The sequence below is a fragment of the Elephantulus edwardii genome, unplaced genomic scaffold, assembly GCF_000299155.1.
Source record: "Elephantulus edwardii isolate Elephantulus edwardi_28Jun2011 unplaced genomic scaffold, EleEdw1.0 scaffold00032, whole genome shotgun sequence".
Lineage (NCBI taxonomy): Eukaryota > Metazoa > Chordata > Mammalia > Macroscelidea > Macroscelididae > Elephantulus > Elephantulus edwardii.
The window spans coordinates 21559593-21579256 of NW_006399782.1; positions in this window are offsets into that span (position 1 = coordinate 21559593).

Below are 19664 nucleotides of genomic sequence, written 5' to 3' on the forward strand. Positions count from 1 at the left end.
AGGGCACACTACTTAAGTCATACCGATTTGATCCACTATTTCTGTCTTCAAGAAAAGACTTGACCACAAGGCAACATTTCCCAACATATTGTTAAATGAAGAAAACAGAAAATAGACCTGAAAGTTTATTGAAACATACATAAAATATACATTTAAAAAGAAACCAAAAATAGATTCTCCTGAGTGGTAGGATTAAGAGAGATTTCCATTTTCTCATTGGTTTTTTGCACTGTGTTTAAAATGAGGAAGAAATCCTAAAATATTCAACATGACTTTTCTAATTGCAAATGAAAAATACTTCCAAGAAATACATATCTAATAAATACGTACCTATTTATTTTTTATAGATGCAAGAAAGGAAAAAAAATTACAAAACATCATCAAATACTTTGTTAGAAGTGGATTTTGTCTATTATTTGAAGAAGAATCCTTGACTTCACTTTTCATATACATTACAGAAACTGACAAGCATGCATGGTAAATTCTTCTCAAAAGTTCACCGGAATGTGTCAACAATTTATGATAAATTCAGTGTATCTCTACAGCAAGTACCATATCCTCTAAAACTTTTACCAATTGGTTGGGCTCAATTTTTTTACCAGACAAAAGCTTACAGCAATCTAAGAGGCTCAAACTTAAGAACCTGTCCTCTGTTAAGCATTACATTGACTGTCAACAATTTTTAAGATGCTACAAAATAAAAACATATTAGCTATCATTAGCTAAACATACTGAGGAAGATGAACATTACTTTCTTTTATCCATAAATTCTTTTATTTACTAAATAGTCAATAAAAGTCTTTAGAGTTTTAGAATGGAAAATAATTATTTTCTGTATGGTTCAAAAATATTTTTTCCTGTTTAAAATTACTTGTGGGGGGACGGTGCAATAGGAAGCGTGGGACAGTGCTCCCTGCACTACTCCCAGAGTTATTTAGGGGGGGGAAACTGCTGTCTAGCTTGACCACACGGGATCCCTTAACTCAGGCAACAGGGAGATCCTGCGCACCTCGACAGAAGCGAGAAGCCACTTCCAGAAGGGGACAACAGGCTTCCTCCCTGGTTTTGGAGAAAAAAACTGCTGTCTGGCTTGACCACGTGGGACCTCTTAATTCAAGCAATAAAACAGCAGCAATCCACATCAGCCATTAGAAAAAAACAAAACAAAACAAGACACAAAATAATCCTTCTCCTAAAAAAGCAGACCCAATGAATACCGCAGATAGAGAGAACCAGAATATGCTGATGTAGAGTTACTTGAAAAGCTACAGAAAAAGAAGCAAACATGGGAAGAAACAATGAAAGGCAATAAGAGAGCAAACACTTCAGAGACAACAATCCAGAAGAAATATATAGATGAGGAGAAATTTGAACAGATATGAATGAAATTACTAAAGATGGAAGAAAAAAAGTTGATAGAATAGATAAAGAGGTACACGAAACCAAAACATGATCACAAGACAGAGAGGGTACTGTGTTTTCCAACACAGTACTGGAAAAAACAAAAAACATGAAAATGCAATCCAGGATATTAAGATCAAAATGGCAGAAGTGTTCAACATGCTGGTAGGACAAAAAAGTAGAACTAAAGAGATGGAACAGAAAGTCAGTGAGCTAGAAGACAAGAGCCTCACTAAAAACCTACTTGAAGAAAAATCAGAGATGAGACATAAAAAAAATGAAGAAAATGTTAGAATTATGTGGGATGACATCAAACAGAATAACATACATATGATTGGAATTCCAGAACATGGGAAGGACAGGGAAATCACTGAGAAGACTGTGGAAGAAGTATTAGAAGAAAACTTCCCAAGGAATTTCGAGGAATGGGGAAATTCACATCCAAGAATCACAGAGAACACCAAATAAACAAGACTCAAAAAGAAAAACACCAAGACATATCATAGTCAAATTCTCCAAATTAAAAGATAAGGATAGAATTCTAAAAGCAGCACGAGAAAAACACTTACCTACAAAGGGGATACAATCACATTAAGTTCTCATTTCTCAGCAGAAACCATGAGAACTAGAAGGCAATATACAGAAAACTGAAAGATAACAATTGCCAGCCAAAAGAAAGATCTTATTTGTGAAAACAAACCAAAACTACAAGAAATTTTAAGTGAAGTCCTACACACAGAGATGCCAAAGGAAAATGAATGGACCATAGCAACCAGAAACAACAGAAAAAGAAAAATGGCAAAATGGCAAAAGTAAAATTTGGCCTGACAATAATTACACTTAATGTAAATGGACTGAATGTACCAATTAAGAGAAAAAGATTAGCACAATAGATGATAAAAAAAAATCCCATCAATATGTTGCCTATAAGAGACACATCTAAAAAAGAGACAGACTCAAAATCAAAGGCAGAAAAATAATAAACCAAGCAAATGGCAACCTAAAAAAAGCAGAAGTGGCAATACCAATCTCTGATAAAATTGATTTCAGAATGAAAACCACTGTCGAACATAAGGAAGGGCATTACATACTGATTAAAGGCACAATAGATAAAGAAGACATAACCTTGGTCAACATTTATGTACCAAAGGATAGACCATCCAAAACACACTAAAACAACAGTTAACAGAATTCAAGAGAGAAATAGATATCACCACAACAATGGTAGATTTCAACATACCACTATCACCAAAGGACAGGTCAACTCAAAAGAAAGTCAACAAAGATGCAGAAGACCTGAACTGCACAATCAGCCAACTCAAATCTGTGGATGTATTCAGAGTACTGAACCCAACTAAAACTCAATTCACTTTCTTCCAAGTGCACAAGGTACATTCTCCAGAACTGATCATATATTAGGTCACAAAGCAAGCCTTAATAACTTAAAAAACATAGTAATAATACAAAGTCTTTTTTCAGACCACAATGCCATAAAACTAGAATTAACCACAGAAGAATAAAGCTTATAAAACCACTCATGCAGAAACTAAATAACTCTTGGCTAGAACATGATTGGGTTATAAAAGAAATAAAGAATGAAATAAAAAAGTTACTTGAAACAAATGATAATGAAAATATAACTTATCAAAACCTCTGGGACACAGCTAAGGCAGTTCTTAAGGGGCAGTTAATAGCAATCGGCACACATAAAAAAGGAAAAAAGAAGAATCAATGATCTAACTCAACACCTTCAGTAAATAGAAAAAGATCAATTTAATCCTATAACCTCTAGAAGAAAAGAAAGTATAAGGACAAGAGCTGAAATCAATGAACTAGAAATAAGAAAAGCAGTTGAAACCAGCAATAAGACCAGGAGCTGGTTTTTCAAAAAGGTCAATAAAATTGACAAACCACGGGCAAATTTAACAAAAGAAAAAAAGAAAATGCATAGATAATTCAATTAAGAATGACAGAGTTGGGGGAGCTCTGGTAGCCTAGGGGCAAGGAGCTGCAACTACAATCCCAGAGGCTCACGGTTTGAATCCACCAGATGCTCTGCCAGGGAAGTAGGGACAATCTCCTCCTGTACCAGTCAGATCTGATTTGACGGTGCACTCACACACTAAAAGAAAAAAAAAATTAAAAATTAAAAAAAAAAAAAAAGAATGACAGAGTTGACATCACAACAGAACCTGAGGAAATTTAATCAATAATATCACAATACTACAAAAAGCTATACTCTGATAAATTTAAAAACCCAGAGGAAACATAAACGCAGGTTACACACATGGATTTCACCTGATAATATGCATAGGAATTGGACTAATTACATCTGTGGAAAGAACCACTGGACAAGCTCACTATCTGCTCTGAAAACTAGTCCAGGTATTGATTGTGGAAAAGATCACCTATATGCAAGTTCAAGCTGAAGCTAAGAAAAATGAAATCAAATCCATGGGAACCAAAACATGACCCTGAGTCTATCTCACCTGAATTTCAGAATCATCTCAGGAATAGGTTTGAGGCCTTAAACACCAATGGGCGAAGACCAGACGAGTTGTGGGAGGATATCAAGTGTATCATCTAGGAAGAGTGCAAAAGGTCATTACAAAGACAGAGGAGGAAGAAAGACCAAAATCGATGTCAGAAGAGACTCTGAATATTGCACTAGAGCGCCGAGAAGCCAAAGCAGAGGAAAGAATTCAAGATATTAAAGAGCTGAACAGAATATTTCAAAAGGCAGCCCGGGAAGACAAAGTAAAATATTACAATAAAATGAGCAAGGCACAGGAGTCAGAAAATCAAAAGGGCTGAACTCGCTCAGCATTTCTTAAGTTCAAGGAACTGAAGAACAAATTCAAACTTTGAGTTAAGGATGCACTGGGCTGAATATTAAATGATTCAGGCAGTATTAAAAGAAGATGGAATGAGTATACAGAGTCATTGTATCAAAAGGAATAGGCACACACAGAAGAATTTCATGAAACAATATATGAGCAAGAACCTATGGTGATAAAGGAAGAAGTTCAAGCTGCTTTGATGGAATTGGCAAAAAAATAAAGCCCCAGGAATTAATGGTATACCAACTGACGTATTTCACCTAACAGATGCTGCCCTCCTAGATGTGCTCACCAAGTTGTGTCAAGAAATCTGGAGGGCAGCCACCTGGCCAACTGACTAAAAGATAGCTATATTTGTTACCATTCCAAAGTAAGGTGACCCAACAAAGTGTGGATATTATAGAACAATATCATTTCTATCACATGCAAGCAAGATTCTGCTGAAGATTATCCAAACCAACTGGAAAAGCACGTCAATAGAGAAATGCCAGAAGTGCAGGCTGGGCTTAGAAGGGGTTGAGGTATTAGGGATACTGTAGCTAATGTTAGACGGATCTTGGCTGAAAGCAGGGAGTACTGGAGGAATGTCTATCTCTGTTTCATTGACTATGCAAAGGCATTTGACCATGTGGATCACAACAAACTGTGGCTGACTCTGAGAAGACTGGAAATACCAGAACACATGATCATTCTAATGCGAAACCTACACTTGGACCAGGAGGCAGTCATCAGAACAGAGCAAGGAAATACTGTATGGTTCAAAACTGGGAAGGGTATATGCCAGGGATGTGTCCTATCTCCATACCTTTTTTTTAAATTAAATTTTATTAGTTTTAATGAACATTTACAGAAATTTTGGGTTTTCATTCATTCATTGTTGCACTGTTTTCTCCACCCTCATCCCCAGTTCGTTCTTCTTCCCCCTGCCCCCACCCCCCAATACCTTTTCAACCTATATGCTGAACAGATTATCCAGGAGGCTAGGCTCTATGAAGTGTGGCATCAGGATTGAAGGAAGACTCATCAATTCATTAATCTGAATTATGCAGATGACACAACCCTGCTTGCTGAAAGTGAGAAGGTCCTGAAGCGCTTGCTGCAAAAGGTCAAAGACTGCAGCCTTCAATATGGATTGAGGTTCAATGTCAAGAAAACAAAGATTCTCACCACTGGGCCAATTGTCAGCATCAGGATGGATGGTGAAGAGACTGAGATTGTTCACAGCTTTAGTTTGTTTGGTTCCACAGTCAACACTCTTGGCACCAGCAGCCAGGAAATTAAAAGACGTATTGTGATGGGAAAATATGCTGTTAAGGACCTCTCCAAAGTCCTGAAGAGCAATGGTTGTCACTCTGGAGACTAAGGTGTACCTAATATAGGCCATGGTCTTTGCAATCACTTGTTATGCAACATGAGAGTTGGACAATGACTAGGGAGGATAGAAGGAGAATTAATGCCTTTGAGCTGTGGTGTTGAAATATTAAATATATCATGGACTGCTAAGAAAACAAACAGGTTCATCCTGGAAAGGGTTAAACCAGGCTGCTCCTTGGAGGCAAGGATTCTGAAGCTTAGGCTGACATACTTTGGAAATGGTGCAAGGAGGGACCAGTCCTTGGAGAAAAATGTCATGCTTGGGAGGGTGGAGTGGCAGCACAGCAGAGGAAGACTCTCTATGAGGTGGAATGATTCAGTGACTGGAGTAGGAGACAGTGAGATTGGCACAGGATAGAACAAAGTTTAGGGCTGTTGTACATAGGGTTTCTATGAGTAGCAGGCGACTCGACAGCAAGTAACAACATCAACAACAAAGAGGAAATGGACAAATTCCTTGAAACACATCTCCTGCCCATAATGACAAGAACAGATACAGAACACTTGAACAGACCCATCACAAGAGAAGAAATGGAAAAGGTCATAAAAAGACTTCGACTTTCCCATAAGAAAAGTCCTGGACCAGATGGCTTCACAGCTCAATTCTACCAAACATTCAGAGAGGACTTAGCCCCCATTCTACTTACATTATTTTTTTTAAAAGTTGAAAAAGGAACACCCCAGGGTCATTCGATGAAGTAATCATAACCCTAATACCAAAACCAGGCAAAGATATTACCAAGAAAGAAAACTACTGACCAGTATCTCTCATGAATATAGATGCAAAGATTCTTCACAAAATCTTAGCCAATAGAATCCAAAAGCATATAAAAAAAAATAATTCACCATGACCAAGTGGGATTCATAACAGGTAAGCAAGGAAGGTTCAACCTAAGAAAAACTATGCATGTAATTCACTATATTAACAAAGTAAATAACAAGAACTATATGATCTTAGCAACTGATTCAGAAAAGGCATTTGACAAAATCCAACACTCAGCAAAACTGAAATAGAAAGGAGTTTCCTCAACATAGTGAGACTTATATATGCAAATCAAGAGCCAACATCATTCTCAATAAAGACTAAAAACATTTTCCTTGCAAACAGGAACCAGACAAGGATGGCAAGCACAACCACTTCTTTTCAATATTGTATGGGAAGTGCTTGCTGGGGTAGAGACGGTTAAAGTGTTGCTATATGCAGATGATATGATAGTGTACACAGAAAACTTCAAAGACTCAACAACAACAACAACAACAAAACAAAACCCTGAGTTAATAAGCTAATTTAGTAGAGTGGCAGGATTTAAGATCAATATCCAAAAATCAATAGGATTCCTCTACAGTAACAAAGAGAACTCAGAGAAAAAAATCAAGAAAGCAATGTTATTTATAATAGCCAACCACAAACTTAGATACTTGAGAAGGAATCTAACTAGAGACACAAAAGACTGGTACCAAAAATAACCTACAGAGTATTTCTGCAACACACAATAAAAGACCTAAAGAAAAGGAAAAATGTGCCCTGTTCATGGATAGGAAGACTCAATATGGTAAAAATAACAATCCTACCAAAAGCAATCTACGTGTTCAAAGCAATCCCAATCCAGATACTAAATTCATTATTCAAGGAGATTGAAAGGGAAATTATCATATTTATTTGGAGAGGCAAGAGACCCAAATAGGCAAAACACTTCTGAGAAACAAAAATGAGGCTGGAGGCATAGCACTCCCTAACCTCAAAACCTACTACACAGCAGTACTAACCAAAACAGCATGGTACTAGTACAATGACAGGCACACAGACCAATGGAATAGAATTGAGAACACAAAAAATAGACCCAGCTATCTATGGTCAACTGATATTCGACAAGGAAATCAAAGCTATCAAATGGGGAAATAACTTCTTCAACAAATGATGCTAGCAAAACTGGACGTCCACCTGCAGAAAGCTGAAACAAGATCCACATTTCACACCATACACAAAAAATCAACTCAAGGTGGATAAGAGACCTGAGAGTAAAGCTCAAAACCATAATGTTCATAAGAGACAAACTGGGATCAAGCTTAGCTTAGAAACACTAGTCCAAAGTATAAAGAGATGGCCAAATACAATCAGAAATGGACAATATAAAGAGGATAGATTTGATGCTTGGGACCTTCTACAGATTAAACCCCTGTGCACATCAAAAAACTTTTTGCAACAGGGTGAAAAGAAAACCTACAGACTGGAAACAAACATTTGGTAATACTATCTCAGGTAAGAGTCTTATAACAAAAATTTACACAATACTCCTGGGCCTCCACAAGAAAAAGTCTTGTAATCCAATTACAAAATGGGCAAAAACATGGAAACAATTTTCAGAAAGGAAGATATTCGAATGGCAAACAGACACATGATGAAATGCTCCAACTCACTGGCATTAAGAGAGATGCAAATCAAAACCACAAAAAAGGGGTGGGCAGGGAGAAAAGTGTGGCAATGAATGAATGGAAATCCCAAACCTTTGTAAATGTTTATTAAAATTAATAAAAAAAAATGCAAAAAAAAAGCCAAGAAAACCACAATGAGGTGCCATCTCACTCCAGTAACAGTGGCAAAGTTTTATAGGGCAGCAATTAATAAATGTTGAAGAGGATGTGGCGAGAAAGGAACTTTTCTACATTGTCGGTAGAATTGTAAAATGGTACAATCACTCTGGAAGGCAGTTTGGCATTTTCTCAAAAACCTGAACATAGGAATTCTTATGACCCAGCTATTCCACTACTTGGAATATACCCTGAAAAAATGAGAACTGAGGCATAGACAGAGATTTTTACACCAATATTCACAGCAGTGTTATTCACCACAGCAAAACATGGAAACAGCCCACATGTCCAACCACAATGGAATGGACTGAGAAATGGTATACTCACATGATGCAATACTATGCAGCATGCAGGAGCAATGGTTTTATAATTACTACCTAACTTGGGAGGGACTGGAGAACATTATACTAAGTGACATAACTCAGTCCCATAAGGACAAATATTGCATATGACCATTATTTTAGAATGTGTACGAGAATCCAAAGGGGGTCGGGGGAGCAGAGGGGTGAGAAAAGGCAGGGAAGCAAGGGTAGTTAATGATAGGATCGCACAATTCGATGGGTGGAAGGAGCAATGGGTAAAGGAAATGTGAAAGATTGGGGTTGAAAAACAATGAATACTAACTTTTTGAGTAAACCAGTATAAAATAAAAATTTTATTTAAAAAAAAAAAGCTGAACAGAAGATTTCAAAGCGCACCTCAAGAGACAAAACAAAATGTCCTAACACAATATACAAAAAAACTGAGGTTAGAAAATCAAAAGGGGGGGGGGGAGATTCCAAGATGGAGACAGCAGAGAGTGCAGTTTGAAGAGCCGGAGGAATAGCAAGCTGCATAAAGACAGGCCACTAGAGAGTCGTCATGCCACACAGAGACTGACCAACGTGGTGCAACGTGGACAGTAGGAATTTGAATCAGAACTTTTGTTGGAATAATTAGTTTCAGAGATATCGGAACATAAAGCCACGCCTCAACAAAGTCTTACTGTGGACTCGGCCAAAGTCGGAAGATGCTAGCCGAGCTGCTGTGGGACTCATCCAAAAGGAGAAAGGTTAGTGGGGAAAATCAAAAGGAAAGGAAATGCTTGGCATTTCACAAAATTAAAGAACTGAAGAAAAAAATTCAAACCTTGAGTTGCAAAAGGGTTCTACGAGCAAAAATATTAGATGATGCAAAAAATATCAAAAGGTGACAGGCATACACATAGTCTCTGTACAAAAAAAGAAATGGCTGACACTGAGCCATTCCAGGATGCAGTATATGATCAGTGGTGCTAAAGGAAAGTCCTGGCTGCATAAGCTATTAGGAAGTAAATTGAAACAAAAAACAAGGCTCCAGAAACTGAAGGACTATCAGTTGAAGTCTTCTGGGAAAAAGACAGAGCCGTAAGTGTGTTCCTTGTCTATGCCAAGAAATCTGGAAGGTGGTTACTTGGTCAACTGTCTGAAAGAGATCAATCTTTGTTCCCATTCCCAAAAAAAGAAGATTCAACAGAATGCAGAAATCAGAAAACAATGTCATTACTATCACACTTGAGCAAAAGATTGCTAAAATTTAAAAAAACAAAAAAAAGGCTAGAACAAGCAGAAAATTCAAGCAGGATTCAGGAGAGTCTGTGGAGTGAGGGATATCATTCTAATGTCAAAAAGGCCTTGGCTGAATGCACAGAATACCAGGTGAAAATGTTTACTTGTATTTTAAAGACTTTGCAAAAGCATTGAATTGTATGGCTCATAATAAGTTACAAATGATGCTGAGAAAAAAATGAGAAATCTGTTCATGCTCCAAGAAGTAGTCATTCAAAAAGAAAGTGAGAGTGCATGATTTAAAATCAGGAAAGGTGTATTGTCAGGGTTTTGCACGGTGAGCAAATAATCTGGACTGTATGAAAGAAGAATATGGCACCATGACTGGAAGAAGATTCATCAACAACCTGCAATATACAGATGACACAATCTTGCTTGCTGAAAACAAAGAATATCTGACAACCACCTTCAGTATGAAGTTCACCTCAACATAAAAAAACCAAAAAAATCTTCATAATTGGACCAAGATGCAATAAGAGGAAAAATCCAAATTGTCAATGATTTTATTTTGGATCCATAATGAATCCCTACACAAGCTATAGTCAAGAAATCAAAAGACTTGCTGCATTGGGAAAATCTGCTGTCAAAAATCTTTTTAAAGGGCAAGAACAAGGATGTTAAAGATTAAGGTGTGCCTGACTCAAGTCAAAGTGTTTACAACTGCTTCATATGTATGTGAATCTTATTTTCAATGAATTAGAAAGACCAAATGAATTTGAAAGACTGAAGAAGAATTGATACCTTTGAATTTTGTGTTGCCAGCAGAGAACATTGAGTATGTCATGGATTGCCAAAAGGGGAGGAAAAAAAAAATCTATCTTCAAGAAAGTGCTATCAGATGCTCCCTAGAGGTAAGGGTAGTGAGATATCATCTTACATATTTTGGTTATGTTATCAGAAGAAGCTAGTCTCTGGAGAATGACATTACATTTGGAAAATTAGAGGGTCAGTAAAGAGAATAAGACCCTTAACAAGATGGACTGACACATTAATTACACCAATGGGCTTAAGCACAGTGGAGATGGTGAGGATAGTGCAGGCATGGGCAACATTCTGATATACTGTATACAGGGTTACTATGAGTCAGAATTAACCAGGTGACATCTAAGAGCCTCACGACAAGGTCTTTGTGAATCTCATAAATAACTGCATAGTACTCAACAAATGTAGGGAGCTCTGGTGGTCACGTGGTAAGCAGCTGTGCTGCAATCCCTTGACACGTGATTCAAATTCACCAGCTGTTCGGCAACAGCAGGCTTGTGTGATTAATTGCCTCAAAAATCCTGCTGTAGGGTCAACTATGTGTCGGTCTGACAACAACAATCAAATGTCAGTTTAAAAACTAAGGTGCACTTGATTCAAGCCATGGTCTTTCCAATTACATTCTATGCATCAGAAAGTTGGACAATGACAAAGGATGTCCGAAGAAGAATCAGTATCTTTGATTTTTTACTTGGATCCACAATCAACACTCTTGGTAGTAGCAGTCAGGAAATCAAAAGACAAGGTGCACTGAGAAAATATGTTGTCAAGGATCGCTCCAAAGTGCTAAAGAGCAATGATGTCAGTTGAGACACTAAGATGTGCCTGATCCAGACTATGATCTTCTCAGTGATGCTGAAGTATTGAATACACCATGGGCTGCTAAAATAATAAACAAATACATCTTGGAGTAGATGCAGCCAGGGTACTTTTAAGAGACAAAGATGGTGAAACTTTGTCTCACATAGTTTGGTTATGTTAGGAGGGGCCAGTTCCAAGAAAAACACACCATGATAGGGAAGTTGGAGGGTTAGTTAAAAAGTGGAAAACTCTCAACAAGATGGGCTTGACACAGTGACTACAGAAATGGGCTCAAAATATGTCGATGGCAGGATAGAGAAAAATTCAGATCATTGCTCATAGGTTACTAAAAGTCACAGTCGACTCTGTGGCACCTAACAACTAAAATGTACAAATATGATGCTAATGGTCCACTATGGGGACTGCAAAGCCTGGTAACAATGCAGATAAGATATATGAGATCCTAGCAAGGAATTGGTCAGTGTTGCCATCCAACTAGGCTTGTTGTTTTTATGTACCACTGAGATGAACATGCCTCATAGTGACCTTACAAACAATGGCCAAGCCAAAGGTGGGTGACTCTAATAGACAGCCCTCAGGCCTGTTTTTCATTGTTTTTGTTCAAACAGTCTTCTAGGTTGTATAGCCCTGGCATGCCCACTTGCTGTGCAGAAGTAACTTGTGGTCACTGTGAAGCTGAACACTGTTCACACTGATGTGTCAAATACAATAACGGTTTCCCATGATGGACAGTATTTGGTGGTGCTCCCCGGGTGAAACAAGCTTGGAAGCAGGAGTGGCATCCACTTCCGTAAACAGCTTGCTTCCGGAAACCCTATGAACCTGGTGAAAGGATGAAAGTCACGTGCGCAAGTGTTGAGGACTTTCGTTCATAGGGTTGCTATGAGTCACCTGCGACTCGACAGCACTTAACAACAACAACATCCTGAACCAACCTCTCACCATGTCTGACATACCTGACGCCATTGCTATAGTCAATCCATCTCATACAAGTTCTTCCTCTTCTGCCTGACTCTCTTCTTCCAAGCAAGATGTCCCTTCTCTAAGGACTGGTCTCTCTTGGAGACATGCTCAAAGTATGGGAGATGGAGCTTCAAAATCCTTGACTCCAATGAACACTTTAGTTTCATCTTCTACAGGACAGACTTGTTCTTCTGGCAATCTGTGGTACTCTTCTCCAACACCACAACTCAAAGGCATCTATTCTTCTTCCACCATTCTTCAGCTCTCAGATGCATAGCAAGAAACCGAGAAGATCACAATCTGGATCAGGCACATCTTATTATCTCAACTGACATCACTGTTCTTCAGCACTCTGGAGAGATCCTTGACAGCATATTTTCTCAGTGTATCTTGTCTTCTGATTTCCTGACTGCTGCTACCAAGAGTGTTGACTGTGGATCCAAGCAAGATGAAATTATCAATAACCTCACTCCTTCTCCATCTATAATGATACTGCTTATTGGCCCCATGGTGAGCATCTTTGTTTTCTTGATGTTGAGATGCAATCCATAGTGAAGGCTGGAGTCATTGACCTTCTGCAGCAAACACTTTAAGTTCTCCTCAGTTTCAGCAAGCAGAGTCATATAATCTGTGTAACAGAGGTTGTTGATGAGTCTTCCTCCAATCCTGATGCCACACTCTTCTTCATAAAGTTCAGCCTCCCAAATGATTTATTTCTCACATATACTATAAAGGTACGCAGAGAGGACACATCCCTGATGCACTCTTTTCTTGATTTTGAACCATGCAGTGTTCCCTTACTCTGTTTCAGTAAGGCAACTGGACAAAGCAAGCCAAATCCATTCCAGAGGAAGCCACACTATGCTATTTTTATAGCAATGCATCATTTGATTTCTTGACTAGGTTACTTATGACTATACTCTGATGCCAAAAGAGTCTACAAAGAAATGCTCTAAGAATGCTCTTAAGATGAAGGATGGTGAGAATTCAATTTCCTTTCTTTGGATACATCATTGGAAAAGATTGATTACTAGAAAAACTCTCCAAATTTGGTAAAGCAGGAGCCAATGAAGACAAAGGAAACTCTCATTCAGGTGGACTAACATGATGTCTCCAACAATGAACTAAAAAATACAATCATGAAGATTGGCCAGGATGAGGCAAAATTTTATTCTCTTAAATATAAAATCACCATGGGTCAGAGCCTACGGATAGCAGTAAAAACATCTGTTTGAAAAAAGGAAAGTTGCATAATAGGCAACTTGTTAGTGTCAGTGACTTTTTGTACTATAAAGATGAATGCAAATATAAAAGAAATTTGAAGAAAAGCCCAAGAGAATGAACTTCTAATTAAAAATCAACATTAAAACAAACAAAAATCCAGGGAGCTCTGGTGGCCTAGTGGCAAGACGCTGCATTGCAATCCCAGAGGTACATGGTGCAAATCCACCAGATGCTCTGCTGGGGAAGGAGGGACAATCTCCTCCTGTACCAGTCAGATCTGATTTGACGGTACACGTAAAAATAATACAATTTTTTAAAAAAATAGATAAATTAAAATTTAAAAAAAAAAATCCAGCAACTTTGTTCAGAGCTAGAAGAACCATACTTTTCCTTCTCTACTCCAGATCACAGTAATGTACTTATGTTTTTTTTCCCCTAAACGTGTTATGAGTCCTAACTTTTCTACAGCACTTAACAACAACAAAGGTGTTAGTAAGATTTGTTATTGTTATGCACATCAAATCACAGTTAACTCATAGCTGACCCTCCAGTGGGTTTTAAGAGGTGCTAAGTCACAAAGGAGGAGAGTAACCATCTTTCCTGGGAGAAACAGCTGGTGTATTCAAATCACGTACCTTTGGGTTGGCAATGCTACTCCTTACTACTACATAAATGATAATGGTTTCTATGAGTGTACTTCTTTTCTAGGGATGCCAAGTAAGTTTTTATTATGAAAGGATATGAAAAATAGAAGTTTATTCATTTTTTTAAAAACATGCATTGGGAGTAATAGAATCTACTAATGAAAGCCAAGTTCTCAATACACAGAACCAGTAGTTATCAAAGTATCACCTAGTTTTTATTTGTCTTCATTTATTACCCTTTTCCTTATTACTTGTCTGAGTCTCTTTCAGTATTTCTGGTATTTTGTTGTTTTTCTAAATATACTAAGAATCACAACTTACTTCTACAGATGGAGACCTTGGTAAAGTCTTAAGGGGGGGGGAGGGAAACACCACCAAATTTAGAGACAAGTGATATGCTGCCAGTGGCTTTGTACCTTTCTAAAGGCTAACAGTTTTGATAGGACTGTTTGTCTAATAATAGTCTGCTCTTCACATGAGGGACCTCCATTTCCTCAGGAAAAACAGATTTAAAAATTATTCTAAGTAAATGCCTAAAAAAAACTACTACAAATTGTCATGGGACGATGTCTATAATGTTATGTGAAGAGCAAACTATGGTGATGATTTTTTATAAAAGAAAACTATGAACGTGCAAATATACTGTCACATATTCCCTGTCCTGCATACACAATAGAGAGTTCTGGTGGCACTGGCAAGGAAATAAACTGCAAAGGTGCATGGTCTGTATCTACCAGCTGCTCTGAGGGAGAATGATGGGCAATCTCTTCTTGTGATTAATAACTGCTTCTGAAAAACTGCTGGAGGGTCAGCTGTGTTCACTTCCAACTCAAAGATACACAATAAAACATACCCACTGTGCTATGTCCACAAATATATAAAAAATGAACATAAAGAACTTCTAAACAATATAGTAAAGGAGTAGAGATCAGGGTTCAATTCCCAACCAGCATCCCTCATGCACAGTGACCATTAATCTATCAGTGGAGACTTGCATACTGTACCATACTAAACAGATTTCAGTGGAGTAACAAAATTGAGACATGGTCTTACCTCATGCATGTTTTTGTTATGTACCATCAAACTGGTAAGAACTTATAGATGACCCTCCAGTGGGTTTTCAGAGGCAGTAAATTTCACAGGAGGAAACTGGTTATCTTTCTCCCATGCAGCAGCTTATGGATATGAACTGAATGCCACTGGATTGGCAGCTCAACTCTCTACCACTAAAGCCACCTGAGCCATGTATCAGGGGCCAAACAGAGGGCAGCAGTACACTGACCTGATGGAGAAAGCGACATAGAAACAATGAATAATTAATGATAAATTCTAGAAAACAACAAAATAAAAGATGAGACGAATTGGAGGTAAAGTGTTCTAAAATCTTTACAAGGCTTTGGAAAGAGACATGGCAAACAGTAAACTTTTGAAAGTACATGTTGTTGTATAAAGTCAAGACAAAACTGACTCATAGCTGACCCTCCAGCGGGTTTTGAGAGGTTGTAAATCACATAGATGATTGTACATCTTTCTCCTGTGGAGGAGTTAATGGATTCAACTGCCTGGCTTTGAGTTGGCATCGTAATTCTTCACCCACTTTTGCTGTTGTTGTGTACCACTGAGTTAGAACTGACTCTTAGCTGACCTTCCAGTAGGTGTTCAGAGGCAGTAAACTGAATGGGAGCAGACTGCCCATCTTTCTCCACAGAGCAGTTGGAGGATTCAAATCAAGTACCTCTGTGTGAGCAGCACAACTCCTATTACTAAGCCACCACAGCTCCCTCCTCACCCACTGTTGTGTTGCACACCACTGAGTGGGAAGCGACTCATAGCTGACCCTCCAGCAGGTTTTCGGAGACAGTTTAATCACAGAGGAGATTACCACCTTCCTCCTGTAGACCAACTGGTAAATTTGAAGCATGTGCCTTTGGGATTGTAGCGTAGCTCCTTACGACTAGGCCACCAGAGCCTCCCTTTACCAACTCAGCAACCCTATCTATGTGTTAAAAACAAGGCTTCTAACAGGTTCAGAGTGTTTTTGTCATAGATGAAAACAATAGACACTGCAGTCATCAAATTTCTTGCATGTCAAATTCTGCATCAGTGGCACCCCATTAAAAACCAACAGCCAAACAGTTGGGCTGCCTGCTTCAGACTACAGTGCCTTACAATCTGTCCAGTGTTCAGATTGTGCTAAAGAAGTAAAAGCCGGTGTGACACTGAAAAAAAAAAAAAAAAAAAAACCAACAGCCAATACAGATTCAAAGAATCTTGTTCAGCCAACACCTTTGGGCAAGACACCACTGCCTATTTCCCACCTGGGTCAAAACCCACCAGGCAACAGATTTAATTGCTATGCATCTGCTGACTTTGTTTCCCTCAGCAATAACTAAACTAGCTCTGAAACTCTTACAAGTAGGAACAAGGGCAGAATATATACTTTCCAAAATTGTTAGTGCAGAGAGTTAAGAAAAAACTAATTTTTAAAAAGGCAAGATTGGATGAAAAATAAATTACACAAATACATCAGACATAAGCAATATAAACCCAAGGAAGTCCATAATCACAAAAATTCTGTTGAAAGGCACAATAATGGTCAGAGCATAAACTAATACATTCATTCTGTATCAAACACTACTCTTTACCTAGATTACTATTCATTGCTATTATTCATTACTATTCATATGAACCTTATGAGATAAATCTATTATTATATACAATTTACAAATGAGAAAACGGAGGCTAACCATCTCAAAAGTGGCAGAGTCAGGACATCTGACTTTAGAGGTCTAGTGACCAATGACAAGTTCCAGCTTGTTCATAAGCATGTTCACTAGCATTAAGATATTTCTGTAGTGAAAAAAATATTTCTATAGTGCTATTATCGTTCTTGTTTCCCCTTATTTTCATCCTCTGTCTCTATCCATCTTCCTTAATTCCATAACCTTTTTCCATACCCACGTAAGGATTTAAATATATATTTGTAAGAGAGCTCTGATGGCCTGTTGTTTTTGTTGTTATGTGCCATCAAGTTGCTTGCGACACATAGCGACCCTATGTACATGAGCTCTAAATGCTGTTCTGTCCTGTGCCAATCTAGCCATCTCAAACGCACTTATTCCCACCGCTCCAATCACAGAATCGATCCATCTCATCGAATGTCTTCCTCTCCTTCGCCGCCCCTCCACTCTGCCAAACATGATGTCCCTCTCCAAGGACCAGTCCCTCCTTGCAACATGCCCAAAGTATGTCACACGAAGCTTCAGAATCCTTGACTCCAAAGAGCATTCCAGCTTCACCTTCTCCAGGACAAACCTGTTTGTTCTAGCAGTCCGTGGTATATTCAACACTCGTCTCCAGCACCACAGCTCAAAGGCATCAATTCTCTATCAACCCTATTCACTGTCCAACTCTCTGATGCATAGCACGTAATTGCGAAGACTACAGCCCAGATCAGGTGCACCTTAGTCTCCAGTCTGATGTCATTGCTCTTCAGTACTCTTGAGAGGTCCCTCACAGCTGACTTTTCCAATGCAATTCATCTCTTGATTTCCTGGTTGCTGTTACCAAGAGCTGCATAACACAAGTTGTTGATGACTCTTCCACCAATCCTGATGCCACATTCCTCTTCATATAGCCCAGTGTCTCAGATGATCTGTTCTGCATACAGATGGAAAAGGTATGGAGACAGAATACATCCCCGACGGACCCCCTTCTTGATTTTGAACCATGTAGTGTCTCCTTGCTCTATTCTGATAACTGCCTCTTGGTCCAAGTATAGGTTTCACATTAGCACAATCAAATGTTCTGGGATTCCCATTCTTCTCAGAGTCAGCTTGTTGTGATCCACACAGTAAAAAGCCTTTGCATAGTCAATGAAGCACAGATAGACATTCTTCTGGTATTCTTTGCTTTCTGCCAAGATCCATCTAACATTAGTTATAATATCCCTAGTATCACGACCTCTTCTAAATCCAGCCTGCACATCTGGCTTCTCTGAACAAAGGTAAACAGTTCCAATTCACCAGCTGTTCTGAGGAAGAAAGATAAGCAAACTCCTCTCCTGTAATTCAGAGCCTCTGAAAAAACCCGGAGGGTCAATTATAAGTTAGTTTTGACCTGATGCCAGACAACAACAACAACATAATTTTCCTTAAGAAGAAGTGTTTCTGGTCACTTCTTTTTTGGTCAAACTATGACCACAAATCATACTACATTATACTCATGTCATTTTGCTACAATGTGCTCTTTTTTCTTTTAGAGCTGTTTTCCAAAGAAAAGGCATGGAGTTAACTTGTCCTTAAAAAGAATTACTTATGATATCGCATGCTTTGAACATAATACAAATTATTCAACTTTCCTTCTGATGGACAATCATGGTGCAGAATGAATTTTATGATCACTGCAGCAGCTTAACAGTAAGGCTTCCTTGATCTCACTTTTGGTTTCAAGATTAGTTTACATCTCCTGTACAGAGAACTTTACCTACAATGATTGTTAGTGTCACAACAGTCTCAAGATATAGGCAATGTTACACCTATTCTGCCAATGTCTAAAACAAACGTTTCAGAATTATTAAAGAAGCTGCCTAGTACAACACAGCCACAAAGTAGGCTCTAAAGTACTTTATAAACTTCTGTCTTCCAAAAAAGACGTCCTCCAAAACACAGAGATTCTGCCAATATAAGATTCATCTTCATATTAAGAGCCGTCCATCGCCCAGATCTCGAGATGCAGCGCCCAGCTCAAGAATTTGAGAGTACCCCACCTTCCCAAGTCTCCTGGTCAGTACAAAAACAATTTCCAACTGAAAACTTGCCATTTGAGATGCCGGGAGAAGAAAAGAAATTTCTCGGAGATGCAGCGAATCTACAATCAGGGAGAACCATAACTTACAGAGGCTAAATACTGGGGGACCAGAAAAGGAAGGACAGATAACTGCAGGAGTGCACCGGTTACCTTTACTGTAACATAACCAAAAACCATCTGGGAGTGAAACGACACCTCTGTCCCTCCTGGTACCAACACAATTGGGGTCAGATACATTTACCTGCAAAGTTCTTAAATTTTTTGGTCTTCAAACGCTTTGCTGTACATTACACGTGTCCGGCTTGGAGAATTTTCGGCCCCTAAACCACCGCCTTCACTGCAAAACCAATCATGATGCACTGCGTCATCACTGGGCGCCTGCAAAAAAAAAAAAAAAAAAAAAAGAAAACCCAAAGTAATAGGAAAGAGCGCTAATGGCCTGGAGACCCAGAGAGCTGCTGTTGCTATGGGAACCCTGGCTAACGCGTGCCTCTTCGCAAAGCCTCACGGGAGTGGTGGTTCGAGCGCACCTTACCACGAGTCTTCTAAGTGGCGAAGGAACTACAATTCCCACTGTGACCAAGAAGCAGCCTGTGCAAAAGGCGCGGGTATGGTAGCATTCCCAGAGATCTGTACCTGAACCTGGAAAA